Source organism: Acinonyx jubatus, chromosome B4 (genome assembly GCF_027475565.1).
Source record: "Acinonyx jubatus isolate Ajub_Pintada_27869175 chromosome B4, VMU_Ajub_asm_v1.0, whole genome shotgun sequence".
Taxonomy (NCBI): domain Eukaryota; kingdom Metazoa; phylum Chordata; class Mammalia; order Carnivora; family Felidae; genus Acinonyx; species Acinonyx jubatus.
In genome coordinates, this window is record NC_069387.1 from 101,282,739 (window position 1) to 101,300,232 (window position 17,494).

At 37.7% G+C, this 17,494-nt stretch overlaps 1 long non-coding RNA gene across 1 annotated transcript in view; it reads left to right on the top strand.

Moving 5' to 3' along the window:
* LOC128316444 (uncharacterized) overlaps positions 1-17,494 on the top strand; it is a 51,837-nt gene that overhangs the window by 14,646 nt on the left and 19,697 nt on the right. The window contains exons 3-4 of the long non-coding RNA XR_008300370.1: positions 6,396-6,512; positions 8,688-8,772. This is a non-coding gene — a long non-coding RNA (uncharacterized LOC128316444). The remainder of the gene's footprint in view (positions 1-6,395; positions 6,513-8,687; positions 8,773-17,494) is intronic.

Genomic DNA, 17,494 nt, shown 5'->3' on the forward strand with positions numbered 1-17,494 from the left:
TCTGATTTAAGGATTTATATGAAGGCGGCATCCACTCATGTTGAGGTCATGGGAGTTTGCATTGCAGAGTGGTTTAAAGCATGGTCTGTCTCGGCTCAAATTCCAGTTCTGCCACTTTCTTAATCAGTTTGTGCCTTGGCTTCATCATCTGTGAAATGGTAGCATCTACCTCAAGTGGTGGTTATGAGGATTACATGAGTTGATAGTCACAAAATGTTTAGAACAGTGCTTGGCACATAGTAATACATCTATGTGTATATTAATCCATAGATATAGAATCCATAGATATACATGATATATATATATATATATATATATATATATATATATATATATATAATTTTGCTAAACAAATGAAGTAGAAAAGGGAAATATATGAAATTCCTCTGGGAGAGTATTGGGAGAGAAGAGAGCTGAGGGTTAAGTGCAACTGATAGGAGCCACGAAAGGAGACAATATTGAAGGAGGCTATGGGAGTGGGGGGGAAACTCTGGAAAGTGGTATCCTGAAAGCCCAGGAGTAGCGTGCAACAATGTGGTCAGGAAGAAATATGAACCATGAGATGGCAGATGATGCATCTGCTTTATTCTAAGCTCAAATCCTTGGAGTTCACACAGTACCTGATGTATAGTAGGTGCCCAATAAATATTTGGTGAATGAAAATGTTATACACAAGTCAGAAAAGATAAAGGCCTGAATATATTATGTTTAGCAATAATAGGTCAGTTGGGTGCTAAAACCCCCTATCTAGTGCCAAACTAATGTTAGAGTTTGATGTGAAAATCTTAATCTGCGCTTTAACTCTTAGAGTTACGTTCTCTTATTACCATTGTCTCATTACAATTTTATAAAACCAGCCTGAAATCTCATTTTTCAATAAATAAATTCTGCCCATGATCCACAGTTATATTTTTAGTCTTTTTTTAAAAAATCTAAATGGCAAAATTAGTCATTAGATAGAAGACCTGGTCACCACCCAGGCCACTGAATGACTCAGATTCCATAATTTGACCTCATATTGAAAATATGAGAGCCAGAGTTTATCTGATGAGTAACAGTGTAGCAGTGTTTTCTGCTTTTCAGTTTTACTGTACAGAAAAACAGAGTCATATCTAAAATACTGGTTTTTCTTTTATTTGGGCCAGTGGCAGTATATTTCTTTTTATTGAGAATGCTCCGATTATAAAAATCTCCACGGTGATGGTGATTATAATTGAATACCAGCCCCACATTTTCTGGCCTGCTTAGACCAATGGGTTCCATTTAACTGGTGTCAGAATGAATTTTCTAATTATTACATTAATTTTGCCACTGCCTTGCTTAAAAACTTTCTGTGGAGTGTATATTCAACCCCTTTAATCTGGCCAAATTCATTTTTCTGAATCCCCCTGCAGAAACCCTATACTTTAGTTACACTGGTCTGCTTTTCTTTTCTTGAACTCTCCATTCCCCTACTTGTTTATCTTTTGCTAGATCTATTCTTAGATATCTTACAGTATTTGTTTTGAGTGGAATTTTTTTCTGTTATATTATCCAATGGATTATTACTGGTGCTTAAGATTATACCATCGATTTTTGTATATAGCCCTTTTAAGCATAAATCTGCTGACTCTTTTTAAATTGAAATGGCTGAATTTAGAGGCCATTGAATTTTCTGTGTAGACAACCATATTTTCCACAAATGCATAGCAGTTAGGTCTGTTCCCTTCCAATTATTATGCCAAAGAGTTTTATTGGCTTGTACTTACTAGAACCTACACTAAAATGTTTAATAGAAGTAGTGATAACTGGCATGCTTGTCTTTTTCCTGACTTTTAAAAGAATGCTTCTCAAGTTTCATCATTAAGCTCCTTGATGAATAACAATATATGTGAGTCAGCATTCCAAATGGTTAAGACCTAGACTCTGGAGTAACTTGCCTGGGTTTAATTTCCAGCTCTGTCACTTAACTGCTGTGTTATATAGGATAAATTAACTCTGGCTTCATTTTCTCATGTGTAATATAGGGGATGATAGCACCTAATCATAGGTTGTTGTAAAGGTTCAATGAGTTAATACTGATACATAGCAAGCAGGATATGTGTTTCTTATATAAATATATTGATCATTTGAAATTTCTCATTCAGTATACTGCTTGAATTTATATTATTATATCGAATGGCTTTTACATTCCTAAAATGTCATATTTCATAATGAGGTTTGCTCATATGTGGAGTTTAAGAAATAAAACAGATGAACATAGGGGAAGGGAAGGCAAAATAAGGTAAAAACTGGGGCACCTGGGTGGCTCAGTTGGTTAAGTGTCTGATGTCTGCTCAGGTCATGATCTCATGGTTTGTGAGTTCAAGCCCCACATCAGACTCTGTGCTGACAGCTCAGAGCCTGGAGCCTGCTTTGGATCCTGTCTGTCTCTTTCTCTCTGTCTCTCCCTCTCTTTCTGTCTCTCTCCCACTTGTGCTCTGTCTGTCTGTCTCTCTCAAAAATAAATAAAATGTAAAAAAAAAAAAATAAAAAAATAAGATAAAAACAGAGAGGGAAGCAAATCATAAGAGACTCTTAAATATAGAGAACAAAGTGAGGACTGCTGAAGGGGAGATTGGTGAAGGAATGGGCTAAATCAGTGATGGGCAGTAAGGAGGGCACTTGTTCGGATGAGCCCTGGGTGTTGTATGTAAGTGATGAATCACTAAATTCTACTCTTGAAACCATTACTACACTATATGTTAATTAACTTGGATTTAAATTTTAAAAAATGATGAGATTTAAAAAATACATTGTTCATTTCTATTCATTATTGTATTGGAGGTTTTAGCCAAGGTAGTTAGGCAAGAAAAAGATATAAAAGACATGTAGATTGGAAAGGAAGAGATTAAACTACTTGCAGATGACATGATGTTGTATATAGAAATCCTACAGAATTCTCACAGGCACAAACATGCATGTGCATGTGCACACACACACAAACTATTAGAACTAATAAATTCATCCAAATTTCAGGGTACAATATCAATATTCAAAATTAAATGTATTTCTATACACCAGCAATAAACAATTAAAAAGGAAACCAAGAAAATAATTCTATTTATAGTAGCATCAAAAAGAATAAAATATTTAGGAATAAAGTTTAAAAAAGTTACACACTGAAGACTCTAAAACATTTTTGAAAGAAATTAAGGAAGATCTAAATGAATGGAAAGATATCCCTTGCTCATGGATTGGGAGATATATTATTAAGATGGAAATATTCCTCAAACTGATCTACAGATGAAATATATATATAAAAAAATTCCAGCTGCCTTTATAAAAAAAAGTGACAAATTAATCCTAAAATTATATGTAAATGCAAGAGTCCCACACTAGCCAAATCAATCTTGAAAATTAACAAAGTTGGAGGACTCACATTTCCCGATTTCAAAATGTACTACAAAGTGATAGTAATCAGTGCTGTGTGGTACTGGCATAAGGATAGATCTATAGATCAATGGAGTAGACTTGAGAATCTAGAAATAAATCCTTCCACTTAAGATCAATTAATTTTTGACAACAGTGCCAAGGCAACTCAATAAAGACACACAGGTCATCTCAACAGGTGGTGCTGTGACAACCAGATCTCTACAGGTAAAAGAATGACATTAGGACCCTACCTTACAACATATACACAAATTAACTAAAAAATGTTTAAAAGCTAACATCATAAAACCCATAGAATAAAACATAGAAATAAATCTTGTGACCTTGGATTAGACAATGGTTTCTCAGATACGACACCAAAAGCACGAGAAACAAAAGAAAAAAAAAAGGGGATTGCATCAACTTAAAAACTTTTGATTTTTAAAGGACATTATCAAGAAAGTGGTAAGATAAACCACCAAATGGGAGAAAATATTTGTAAATCATATATCTGATAAGGGATTAGTATACAGAATACACGAAGAACTATTATAAATCAACAATGAAAAGACAAGTAACCCAATTAAAAATGGGCATAAGATTTGAATAGACATTTCTCTAAAGGAGATATACAAAGGCTAGTAAGCGCACAAAAAGATGCTCAAAATCATTTGTCATCAGAGAAATGCAAACTATAATGGGATACCTCTTCACACCCCTTCACACCCACTAGGATGGCTATAATAAAAGATTAGGCAATAACAAGTGTTGACAAGGATGTAGAGAAACTTGAACACTTGTACATTTCTAGTGAGAAAGTAAAATAGTGCAGCTTTTCTGTAAAAGAGATTGTCAGGTTCTCACAATGTTATACATAAGGATTACCACATGACCCAGCAATTTTATTCCTACTATGTAGACACTGAAAACACAGACCCACACACAAAAAATTGTTCACAAATATTTATATCAGCATGATCCATAATAGCCCCAAAGTGGAAACAACCCAAATGTTCACCAACTGATGATTAGATAAACAAAAGGTGGTATATACATCCAATGGACGTATTATTCATCCATAAAAACGAAGTACTAATACTTGCTACAACATGGATGAACTTTGAAAACAAGCCAAAGGAGAGAAGACATTCATAAAAGATTAGTATCATATGATTCCACTTATGGTAAATATGCAGAATAGGAAAATCCATAGAGACAGAAAGTTAGATCAGTGGTTTCTAGCTAGGCACAGGGAGCAGGGCCTGGCAGTGACTCATGGGTATGGGATTTCTTATTGGGGTGATGAAAGTGTTCTGGAAAGCCTGCACAACTTTGTGAATGTATTAAAAACAACTGAACTGGACACTTTAAAAAGGTGAATTTTATCTCAAAAATGTTTAAAAATGCATGGTTGATTTAACTTTCTAGTATTTAATTCAGGATATTTGCATATATGTTTATGAGTGAAATTGTTCTTTGCCTTTTTTTCTTACACGGTCTTTATTTGGTTTTGGTGTTTGGACCCAAATGATCAGACTTCTCTCTTATTCTTATGTATGAACTGTCCTTGTTTCTCTTCAGGTCTAATTCCACCTTAGCACTAGTTCCTAGCCCCTCCTGCCTACTTAAGGACTTAATTCCAGAAAATTCTCCATCTATTCCTTATATTGATATTTCCCCCTCTCTGTTATCTCCTTGATAATTCTACTAAGTATTAAAAAATGATGTAATACCTCTTATTGTGAAAGCACTCTCCCTTGACCCCACATCCATCTCCGGCTACTACCATGTTTCTCTGCTCGTCATGATAGTAAAATGTACTGAAAAATTAATTTGTGGTCACCAGCAACTTCTTTTCCTTCCATCCTCTCTTGGATCCAATTTATTTTATTTTTTTATGAGAGAGAGAGAGAGAGAGAGAGAGAGAGAGAGAGAGCAAGCAGGGGAGGGGCAGAGGGAGAAGGAGAGAGAGAATCTCAAGCAATATCCATGCCCAAACTAGAGCCTGACATGGGGCTTGATCTCATGACTGAGATCATGGCCTGAGCTAAAATCAAGAGTTGGATGCTTAAGTGATTGAGCCACCCAGGTGCCCCTCTTGGATCCATTTTAATCAGGCTTTTGTCCTCATTTGCACACTAAAGCCACCAGTTAAATTCTAATGGTCAGCTTTCTGTTATCGCCTTACATGAACTATCAGAAGCATTCGATTAAATGATAACTCTCTTCTTGAAATATTTTGGATTTACTTTTAGGATGCCACTTTCTTGGCTGTATGATTGAAGGTCATGGCTTTTTGCTAGTTGTCAAGTCCTACAGACCATCACACTTCCTTGCCATATGGGCTTCTCCAACATGGCTGCTTACTTCATCAAGACCAAAAGGAGAGTCTCTGACCTCAAGAAGACCTCAGCCCCCGATACTGTCAGACTTTTTACCTAAGTCAGACCCACCAGGATAATCTTGCTTTTGATTAATGCAGAACAAATTGATTTGGGACCTTAATTACATCTCAAAATAACTTCACCTTGGCAATATTCTATTGGTTGGAAGCAAGTCACAGGTCTTACCCACACTCAAAGACTGGGGATTCTATAGGGCACAGAACACCAAGGGTAAGAACACATAGGGGTCACCTTAGAATTAGGCCTGCCACACTCCTTAACTGTTTGATCTCTAAAATTGTAATTCCTCAAGATTTAGTTCTTGTGTGCCTTTGTCCATTGTGCTGAATATCTTGCGCCTTTCCACATTTGCTTTCTCCCTTCTCGTCTTTCATTTGTGCCCTAAGAGGTTATTTGAGTGCACTGTATCAACAGATTTCCTTCCCTCGTCTTCCTGTTGGAAGCTGGGAAGAGGGTGAAGTTGGGCTATTTATTCCTCTAGACTCCTAACTGCTGTGTTTCTTCCCTTGACTAAAAGTTATAGCTTTTGTCAGGAGGCCCTCTCCATTCAGCCACCTCTTCTGTGTTCCCAGTAACTTCTCCCTTCTCTTACCCCTACAGGTTTTCTGTTGTTGGGGTAGTGCATCGTCCCTTATTCTTTACCTTAAACCCTGCCGCACCACTTAAATGGACCCTTTATTGGACTCTTCTCAAGGAGTGTACTTCCTGGACTGATGGGTAAGTCTATGTGTTCATCCTTGCTGATCTCATCAAGTCTCATGGATTTTAATTTAATGATTCCACTGATGACTCCTAAATTTTTAATAGCCTGGACCTCTTCCTTGGGATTCCTACTTGAAATTTCCACTTGGATGTCTTCTATATATCACAGACTTAATATGTGCCAAACCTCCCAACTCTGATTCTCACCCAACTTTCAACCTCAAGCCTGACCTTTCCACATACTTTCCAGTCTCAGTAAATGGTAATATCATTCTTTCAGCTATGGAGGCCAAAAAGTCTGGAGTTATTTTTGCCTTTCGATGCACCATTCAATCTAACAGCAATCCTCTTCCCTCCTTCCTTCTCTCTCTCTATTCAACTTATATTAAGATTTTAGCCACTTTTTACCACCCCCATTGCCTCCACCTTGGCCCAAGCCATCCTCATCGCTAACCTGGATTCCTTGAGTGGACGTTTAGCTAGTTTTCTTGCCTCTTTCCTTGCTCCTACCATTTCATTCTGGTCTTTTTTGAACAAGGCTGTCCTAGTGATCTTCTCGGTGTAAAAGTCACATCTTGTCTCTTGTGTCCTCAGAATCCCTCAGTGGCTTCTCACCTCACAGAGAGTAAAAGCTTAAGACTTTAAAATGGCTTGGTAGGCTCTGTGTCATCTGGCCTTCTGCTATAATTCTGACTTTTCTCTTTTACTCCTCTTCCTTATTCCACTCCAGGCTCCTTGCTGTTCCTTGAATGTGTTGTGCATGGCCCTGCCTCAAAGCCTTTGAACTCCCTGGGACACTTGTCCCTTACCTATCTATGTGGCTGGCTCCCTAAAATAACACCTTTTCACTAGGTCTTCTCTAGCATTTTCTATAAGATAGTACCCTTCCTTCCAATTTGGTGCTCTTTTTCCTCCTTACCTTAGTGTATTTTTTCTTCCTAGGACTTTCACCCTCCGACATACTATATATTCTCTTGTTTATTTGTGATCTGTTTCCCATACTGTCCCCTCCCCTGTAACTGGAATGTAACCTGAATACATTAGGGACTTTATTTTGTTCACTTATTTTTCTCCAGTACCTAGAATGTTGCCTGGCATTTCGTGCTGCCCAATAGATAATTGTTGAGTAAACAAATTGAGTCAATTGATGAAAAGGTTTGTGTGATTAGGTGTTATACTGGTTTGACAGACAACTCCTATAAAATCTCTAGAGTTGTTTTGTTTGGGGGCTCCTGATCCATAGTAATGTTGGAGATAAGGCTGATACAGTTATGGTGCTAGGGGATCTTTGGATCACTTCTGGTCTTAAAACTGTGTCATTTTTCCTCATATTTTCTCAGGTCCAACACTTCCTAATAAACCATAGTCCCTAACAGCAAGCCAACTGTTTTTTAGCCTCCTCCATGTTTCTGGTAGTCCCAGTGAATCTGCAGGCATCCTGCCTGGTTCTGGCTACTCATCTGCCCAAGCTTTGCTCACTACATTGCCCCTCTGTTCTGTTTCTGGTCTGTGGAGATATTTGTCTTGATTTCATACCCTGCTAATGTCATAGGGATTTTATCTTTTTAGACATTTCCAATCATGACCGAGGGTTTGGAGCAGAGAGGGCATGATAATTTATGAACTCACTAAACCATCTTGACTAGAAGTCCCCACGCACTTCCAAACAATGTCGGAATCATTGCCAAATTTAAAATCTAGGAGATAGCACATAAAAATTCAGGTTTATACTTTATTTTGAAAATTTGTAACATCTGGCAACACTCAGTCTGCATTTCTGCCTGTGACAACTGAGTGGAGGTAAGTAAATACTGAGATCTTTAGGCAGCTCATGTACTCTACAAGTTGCCAAGTTCTCACCACAGCACATTTTCTTCAACTTGACAGAAATGCTTTCGCTCCTTTGCTTTATCTGCCTCACCCCTGTAGGCATTTTAATTTGTGATTGCTATTTTGGGTATATGATGAGCTACAGCATCAGGTAATTTAATAAGAGGTTAAAAAATAAAAGCCACCAAAACCAAAAACATACTCTTTATTTTGAATAGTATTATGAAGTGGGGGGAGAGAGAGAGAGAGAGAGAGAGAGAGAGAGAGAGAGAGAGTATTCACTCTAGTGTGAGTTTTTTCTCCTATCTCTTACAGTCTAAAATTTCCAAACTTACTAAGCCTGCAACTTTTTTCTTTTAGGCCAGACTTCTTCCCTTAAATAATTTTCTTTTGGATAAAACTCTGTATCAGGGAATACCCTGGAATTGAGTGATGCCATCACACAGTGAGTAACACAGCACTGAGAATGTAATGTGTCTATAAGATCTCTCCAAGTCAAGAAAGAACTAACTCATTTGATGACACTGACAAGCTTTTCTTCCTGAATCAAACTGAGCAGTTATGAGAAACAGATTTTTCGTATATATAAGAATCTAGGTGATCAGCTCCTTTTGCCCAATTACCACAGATATTCTTTCCAGAATAATCTGTGGCCAGTTTCAAGCATTTTTATACTTCTTGAATTATAAATTTCTGGTTTATACTAAATAGTGACTTCTGTCCCTAATGTACAAGTTTGTAAAAGAATGGAATATACATGGATGGACATTTGCCTAGTTTCTGAGATGTGCAGAATATCAGAAAAATCTGCCGCTCCCCCTGTTTTCCCTGCCAGTGAGTCATGTGTTAGAGATGATGATATTTCTCATTTATTGAGGTTGATGCAATTAAGCTATTGTTGAATAGCAAATAAATCCTCTTATGTTTGTGCCATTTGTCATCTCTTTATAGATTTCAAGTTTGCAAGGGTGCTTTACACAAGGTTACTTGCTGCTTTCTGAATACTCTGCCAGAAAACTTAATTATTACTTATTAGTTCCATACTTACTTATGGCATTTGCTTACCTGTGCCTAGGTGAGGGGCCTTCTTTGTAATTCAGATAGTTTAATTTTTGAAGTATATATATATATATATATATATATATATATATATATATTTAAAAAAATTTTTTTTCAACGTTTTTTATTTTATTTTTTGGGACAGAGAGAGACAGAGCATGAATGGGGGAGGGGCAGAGAGAGAGGGAGACACAGAATCGGAAACAGGCTCCAGGCTCCGAGCCATCAGCCCAGAGCCCGATGCGGGGCTCGAACTCACAGACCGCGAGATCGTGACCTGGCTGAAGTCGGACGCTTAACCGACTGCGCCACCCAGGCGCCCCTGAAGTATATTTTTGAAGGTATAATTGTACCTTGTTTTTCTGTTCAATTGTTTCCCTTCCAAAAGTTAGAATTCCTTCAAAACAAACATTTACTAGAGTTTAATCTCTACATTTCCAAGGAAGAGTCACATGGGACAAGGTTGAAAGCAAATCAAATATTCAGCACAAAAGGGAGAAATAAAGTTAGATACTATCAATATTTGTCTAATCCAAGTTTGTTTTTTTCCCCTAAGTTTGAGTTGCATCAATTCACCTTGAATTACAAATATTTTCATTTATTTTTTAAAATTATTTTGTTGTTTGAATACAAGTCTTGATGGTCGATTTCATTCAGCATTTGAGGCAATCTTTAGCTGCTTACTCAGGAATTAGAAGGCAAGTTACAATTTCTTGGGAAGGTACGGTTCATAGAACGGGATAGGAAAATGAACTTTATGGACCCATCTATATCATCTGAGCCTAAGGTTAGACAATCCTGTTTGAGCTGTCTAGATTTAAAAGTGTCCCTTAAGTCAGAGTAGGCTATTTCCAGAAGTTCTAACAATTTCCTTTTCCCTCTTTACTTGTGTTTAAAGCCCAAAGCCCTCCATAGTTAGTTTGTTTGTTTATTTAAATCACCCTACAAATTGGGCTACACTGTCTTTTGAAGCTCTGGGATATGTTGGAAGTGCATGTTAAAATTCTGACTGCAATAGAGTTATTCTCAAAAAACAGCCCTGCATTTTCTGCCTCCCTAGTAATAGTGTGATGGGTATCCCTTCCACACTGAACTACAACCTACCTAACCAGGACCTGCAAGGCATCTCCTTTAGTTGGACTTCTCAGGTGGCCAAGACAGAGAGTCACTTACATGAATGGGGATATTTTGTAAATACACGAGCACATGAACAACAAGAGAAGGAGACTCCTTAGCGGCTGGGGGATTCCTTCATGGAATCCCATTCATCATTGCTCAGCGTTCAGTTACCACAGCTCTAGTGATCTAACAGCATCTTTGGTGACCTGGACATTTGCCTGCTCTCAGAAGTGGGCATCCATTGTTCCTTTCAAATTCCAATACCGTAGCTTTCCTTTATTTCTGATTCTCTCTTTCTCTAACTCATTGTCCACTGTTTTTCCCCCTCATTGCTTCTGCCTTCTTCTATTCTCTCCTCTCTTTCATTCTCCGATTCAAAAGTACTTTTGATTTTATTTGAACTTCTAATGGCTTACTACTCAAAGTCTAGTCCTTAGCTCAGTCGTATCAGCATTAACTGAGAACTTGTTAGAAATGCAGAATCTCAGGTCCCCCTTCCAGACTTGAACCATCTTCTGCATACTAGTAAGATCCTCAGATCTGGAGAAGTGTTGCCCCGATGTGCTAACCCCTTAACTTTCTCCCAGCCCCACAGCTTCTATTTTCTCATCTTTTTTCATGCTTTCACCAGCATTATTTAATTGAGATCCCACAGTCTATATTTGAATGATGCTCACACTGATAGTCTTAACTCCCTGTCCTTTCGTCTCTTAAACATTTCCTCCCATTTATCTGACAAAAGCCCAACTATGGATGAATGGATCTCTGTTTTCTCTGTGCCTATGAATGAACAACTGGCACTGCCACAAAAGTCACCCATCAGGACAGATTGGTGCCGATACATCGGGCACTTTAAATCTGCCAATTCTTTGCTCCCCTGGTAAATTCTCTCCCTCTATTTTCAAAAATTGGTTTAAGCATTCTATACTCTATTCAAACCTCAAATATTCTTAGCTTCTCCTCAGTCTCAGCAGATGACTTCACCTCCTACTTCCTGAAGAAAATAGAAGGGATCAGATGGGAACTCCCTCAGCTTCCTGCGACCAAATTCATACAGTTCCATCTGTACCCATGTTTTTCTCTTTTCCTTCTATTTTAGTGTAGGATGTAGTCTTCTGATTATTTAAGGCCAATCTCTCCACCTGTGTTTTGCATCTCATCCTTTCATGCCTTATCAGGGATGTAACATTATCAATTCTTCCTTTTCACCTCTTCTCTGCTGTTTATTCTACATATCCATCTCAGTTGGATTATTTCCAATTACATTTAAAGCTGTTCATATCTCTTCTCTATTAAAAACAACCACCTTTTCTTGACTCCCGCTTTCCCTTCCAACTCCTTTTGGTATTTCTCATTTCTTAAATTCTAAATTTTCTAAAGGGCTTAATTATTTGCCGAGTCCATTTTTTCACCTCAAACTCACTCCTCAACTCTCTCCATTATGACCGTTGTTTCTAGCTCTGCACCAGAACCACTGTGGCTCAGGCCACCGATGACCTCCACGATTTAAACTAAATGAATGTTTACCAGTAATTCTTTTCTGATCTCTGAACACTCTTGTCCCCTCTGTGTTTTTGGTAATATGTTAGTTTTGGCTCCCAGGACACAGAGCTATCCAGGTTTTACTTCTTCCTTTCTAGCATTTCCTTCTTCGCTACTTTGCAGATACACCCTTCTCTGTTTGGTATGTTCTGAGCACTTTCCCCTTTTACTTTACATTCTGTTACAGGTTGGGTTCTTCAGATCAGATGTTGTGCAGAGTTTGGGATGCAAAGTGTTTATTATGAATCAACATCTGTGGAAAGAAAGCAGAGGTGTGAAAAAGAAGTTGAACTTTGCTGCAGTCCCAACAAAGCTTTGGCCAATCTGGGCATGAGCGCGGGGGCATTCTGAATCATGGACTCATCCACCATGAAACTGAAATGGCTGAGCCTTCATACATCTGCCTTACTCATTCGCTAGATGTGGGGTGTCCAGGAAGAGCATGAGGTCTGGTGTGGAGATTCTCTTACCTGAGGCAGATGCTGAAGGAGCTTATAGCTGAAGAATATCTGTTGGGAGATGTGAGTGGTGCATCTTTGTGTCTATCACATATTCTCTCTCTAGATAGTATTTTCCATATGCATGGCTCATCTTCATTGAAAGGCTAATGATTCTCAGATTTATACCTCCAGTCCAGACCAGACCAGACCAGACCAGATCATGTACCTAATTGCCTATTCAATATCTCTACTTGAGTGTCTCAAAGAGTTCTCAAGCTCATGTTTAAACCCTGTAACAAATCTGAATATCCTGTGAATTTGTTCACCTCTCCCCTTTTCTACTGCTATTGCTCTAGCCCACACTACCATTTTCTCTAGCCTGAGAAGTCACTCTGTTTGGTCTTCTCATATGAGGTCTTCTCTTACCTCTTTCATCACTTTGTTATTTTTTAAAATTTATTTTTATTTTTAATTTTTTTAATGTTTATTTATTTTTGACAGAGAGACAGAGAGAGACAGAGAGAGAGAGAGAGACAGAGCATGAGCAGGGGAGTGGCAGAGAGTGAGGGAGACACAGAATCTGAAACAGGCTCCAGGCTCTGAGCTGTCAGCACAGAGCCTGATGTGGGGTTCGAACTCACAGACTGCGAGATCATGCCCTGAGCTGAAGTCGGACACTCAGTCGACTGAGCCACCCAGGCACCCCTATTTTTATTTTTATTTGAGAGAGAGAGAGAGCACATGTAAGCCAAGGAGAGGGGCAGAGTGACAGAGAAAGAGAATCTTAAGTAGGCTCCATGCCCATTGCAGAGCCCAGCGTGGGGCTGGATCTCATGACTGGGAGATCATGACTTGAGCTGAAATCAAGAGTCGGATGCTCAACCGACTGAACCACCCAGGTGCCCCTCTTATTGAGTTATACTCAAGTATAATTTTGAGTATATTACCATAATTTTGAGTATGTCCCATACCTTGAGGGACTTACCTTTGTTGTTTTAGGTAGAAACCAAAATAATAAATATAGCCCTCTAGGGCTTCGGTGGTTGGCTCCTATCTGTGTCTCCAGCCTAACTGCAATCTACTCTTTTCCTCAGTCTCTGCATTCCAATGGCACTGATTTATTATTTATTATTACTTTTTAAAATTTTCTCTAATGCGTTTACAAGAGTCTCACAATATTGTTCTCTCTACTAGTAATGTTTCTCTCTAATTTAGCTTGTTAGCTCTGTTTCTTCTCCATATTTCAGCTCAAGCCTCATTTTTTTTCTGGTTAGCCTTCCTTAAGCCTCCCATATTAGGTCAGCCTCTGAAAGTATTTTGTTTTATTTCTTCTTAGCACATGTATTAGAATGTAAAGATATGCTCCTTCATGTGATTATTTGACTACTATTTGACTTCTCCATTAGTAAGCCTCATGAGTACAGAAAACCACTGTCCATTCTTCAGTGTCTGTAGTACTTAGTGCACTGTCTGACTCACAGTATGTTCTCAATGCATACTTGTTGAATGAATAAAAATGTCCTAAGCTAGAACACCTGATAGAATTAGTAGAATTAGTAGAATTAGTACCATTTAATATGGAGTCCATTATGCAAAATTTTTGTTCCAAGCTAACTAACAAGCTCTTAGTTCAGCCTATCAGTTGCTTCTGTAGAGGAAATTGGTGGAGGTATGTGTAGTCCAATCACATGGACTCAACCAACCTTGCATTAGAAGTTACATGCGGTTGCTTTCTGAGAAGGTGCCTATTGGTATAACAGGTGTTGGAGAATGACAACCTCCTCTCCTGGTTAGACTTCTAGTTTATTTACATTAAAGATTAGATGACATTAGATCAGAGTCTTTGGTGGATGTAAGAAATATAAAACTTACCCATACTTCTCTTTACTGACTGTCATATATAGTACCATTCTGAGCAAATCCTTAGTAAGCATGTCTATTGAATGTGCTATTAATTCTGATTGAGTAGAGTAGGAAAATTACCTTAGGAATGCTAACTGTAGCTAATGGACATTGCACAAAATCTAAACATTTTGTTCATATAAATGCACTAACATTAATGGCTTTCATTTGACTGGAAAATTCTTAAGGTGATTTGATAACACACAAAGTTCACCAATACCAGCCAGGTCTGAGACTTCAGCTGGGGGCAGCTGTTTAATGCTGCACGATTAAGTCCTTTCAAAATGCAAATTTAAAAGAACACCTTATTCAACTGCAGCTTCCAGGGAAATTTAGAAAGGCAAATGCAATTATGCAAGTTGGACAGCTGCCAAAGAAGGAGTTGGCCAACATCTTTAATTTTGCAAAGAAGGTCATTACCAGTTTTTATATATAAATCTCCATCTGCCCCTGGAGAGATAATGAATCCTCTAGGGTACAAAGTGAAGAGATGTTTTTCATGGAGAATCAGTATTATGTAAACAATAGTGTTGATGCCAAGCTACATAGAGCATCTGCTGTCAAATAGACAACTATACTGTCTATATCAGACAATGCTAAGTAGCAACCAAAGTCTAAAGCTTTCATTATGCATGGACTTTTATTTTTGTATTGTGAACAACTGTCTGATGATATTGGACAGAAGACAAGCATGTCACTTATCATCTTGTCTCTCAAAAAATGGCTTATAAGAAAATCTAGTTGAACATATACAACCCACATTTAGAAAATAAATGTTAGTAAATACTTACTTCTGATATTTTTTACACCCAAAGTAAAATCTTGAGCTCAGTAAAAATTCTTTTAGTATATTTTATCGTCTTCTTTCTTTCTTGGGAAACTAAGAAATCAACTGAAAAGAATTTATTTTTTTATATCAAGAATTTATAAATAGATTGGCTCATTCAAAATGTATTTGTTTTATTGGGTCCCAGCAATGCCCAAGGCAATGTATTGAATATTAGAGATACAACAGTGGACCAAACTAGACAGTCCCTAGCTTTCTTAGTATTTATAATGCAGTGAGTGGGGAAGACTATAGTGAAGTAATCACACAACTATAAAGCTATGACTGTATCAAGAGGAGTCAAGATTTCAATGCTACAAAAATTGAAATTAATCTGATGGATGAATTGATGTGGTCAAGGAGGTCAGGGAAGGCTTTTCCTTCTCTGAAGATGGGGACTTTGAACAGAGCTCCAAAGGATGAAAAATGAGAGACTTGCCCAGCAAAAATAAGAGACTATGAGACCATTCTGTGTTGGGAGGTTGACTGTTATGAAGGAAGGACTGAAGGAAGACCAGTGAGGCTTCAGTGGAGCAAGACCAGAGAGGGTGTGACATAATGAGGGGGTAGCAGGAACTGGATCTGCTGGGCTCTGTGCACCACGTTAAGGGTTTTGATCTTTTCCTTCAGAGAAATGGAAAATGCTAAAGCATTCTGAGCAGAGGAAATGAGATCCAGTTTGTATTAACTCCTAAGTTTACTGTCAATTACATTTGGATTGCCAATATATATTAACTGAATTATCTGTGGAATAATACATGTGTGCAGTCTAGTTGCACATTTTACTTCACACTATGTCCTTAAGTATAAAGAGATATTTTGAAAATTAATTTGGATACCCATCAGCATTTTGAGGATGAGTAATGATTTGATTAAATTGGATTCATTGAAAAAATTAAAATAGCTTTGCTTTTTAAGTATTGAATCAATTTTGGTCAATGAAGGATTTTAGAAAGTGAAGATTAGTAAGCATTTTGAAGGTAGATGAATAGAGGGTGACACCAAGGAATAGAATCATGGGAATGTGTGGAAGAGAAAGTGAAAAAATAAAAGATTAAGCTTGGGTATTCAGAAATATAAAAAGTATAAGTTTAAGTCTGAATGCAAAGGGGACACTTGAAAAGTAAAATAAATGAAGACAAGTGACATGCTTTTAAGTTTTCCTTTTTATCCATTTTGTCAGCCTTGCATCTCTTCCTTTTGGTTAAGGATTCCCTCATATTGTTAGCCCATGTGGTTTGAGTGGAATTTACTCCACCCATCAGCTCCAGAGGTAGTCACTCAGAGTATTCCGTTGCTTAGGTTGAAATGATTGATTTAAGGATAGACCTGTGATCCAAGAAGATAAATAGGAGTCATTTTTGTAATAATTTCTGAAGCTAATGGGAAAGATGTGCTCTCTTTTTGAGGGGGATGGCTACTGTAAATGATGGATTAAGATTCAGGTGTTCTCCTTTACTGCCAATAATGAAGAATTTTCCTGAAAAAAAAAAAAAAAACACTAGATAGGAAAATGGTGTCAATAAATGGAGAAAAAGACAGTGACAGTGATTAACCCCTGGAACCAGATATACTTTGAAATTTCCAGTTATATAGCCTCATCAACTTTCTTATGGGTTTAAGCTAGTTTGAGTTGGGTGTATGCCATTGAAACCATGAATCTTTCCTTTGCACCAAACTTTCCAAAAACTCATATCTGGATCAATCTAGCAATCTGTCATCTCTGTATACCTGGGGTCTTAAAATTGAAGAGTCATTACAAGAATAGCTCAGAGTTGCAAAGTACTGCAGGACTTTACATGAACTACCAGGTTGGTGCCATGGGACAGTCATGGTTCATAACATAGTTGGGACCTCAGAACTACCTGGCAATATTTTTTGTGTATCTCTGGTTAAGGTCACTCCCACTTTACTCAGTAGTTGTATTTTAATTTCATTTAAAAAGTCTCTATTCCACCAATTCTACCTTTACTCTCAGTAGATGATATGCTGCTTTTTACTTCACTGAGAAAATTGAAACCATCTGGTCATATTGTCTCCCTGCTTATCAGTGGCTCAGAATTTGCACTCATTCTTTCTTCTTTTCCTCTTGGCACACAGGAAGAGAGGTCTTTCCTCCCGCTCAAGATTAATTCTATCTTGTGCTTTGGTTTCCATTTTCTTCACTTCATTGGGGACCTCTGTTGATCTTCCAGTCTCCTGTGTTATCAATTTCTGTCCATTGGTTCTTTATGTGTGTATATTCTTGCCAATTAAAAATAATCCTTAATTTTATATCC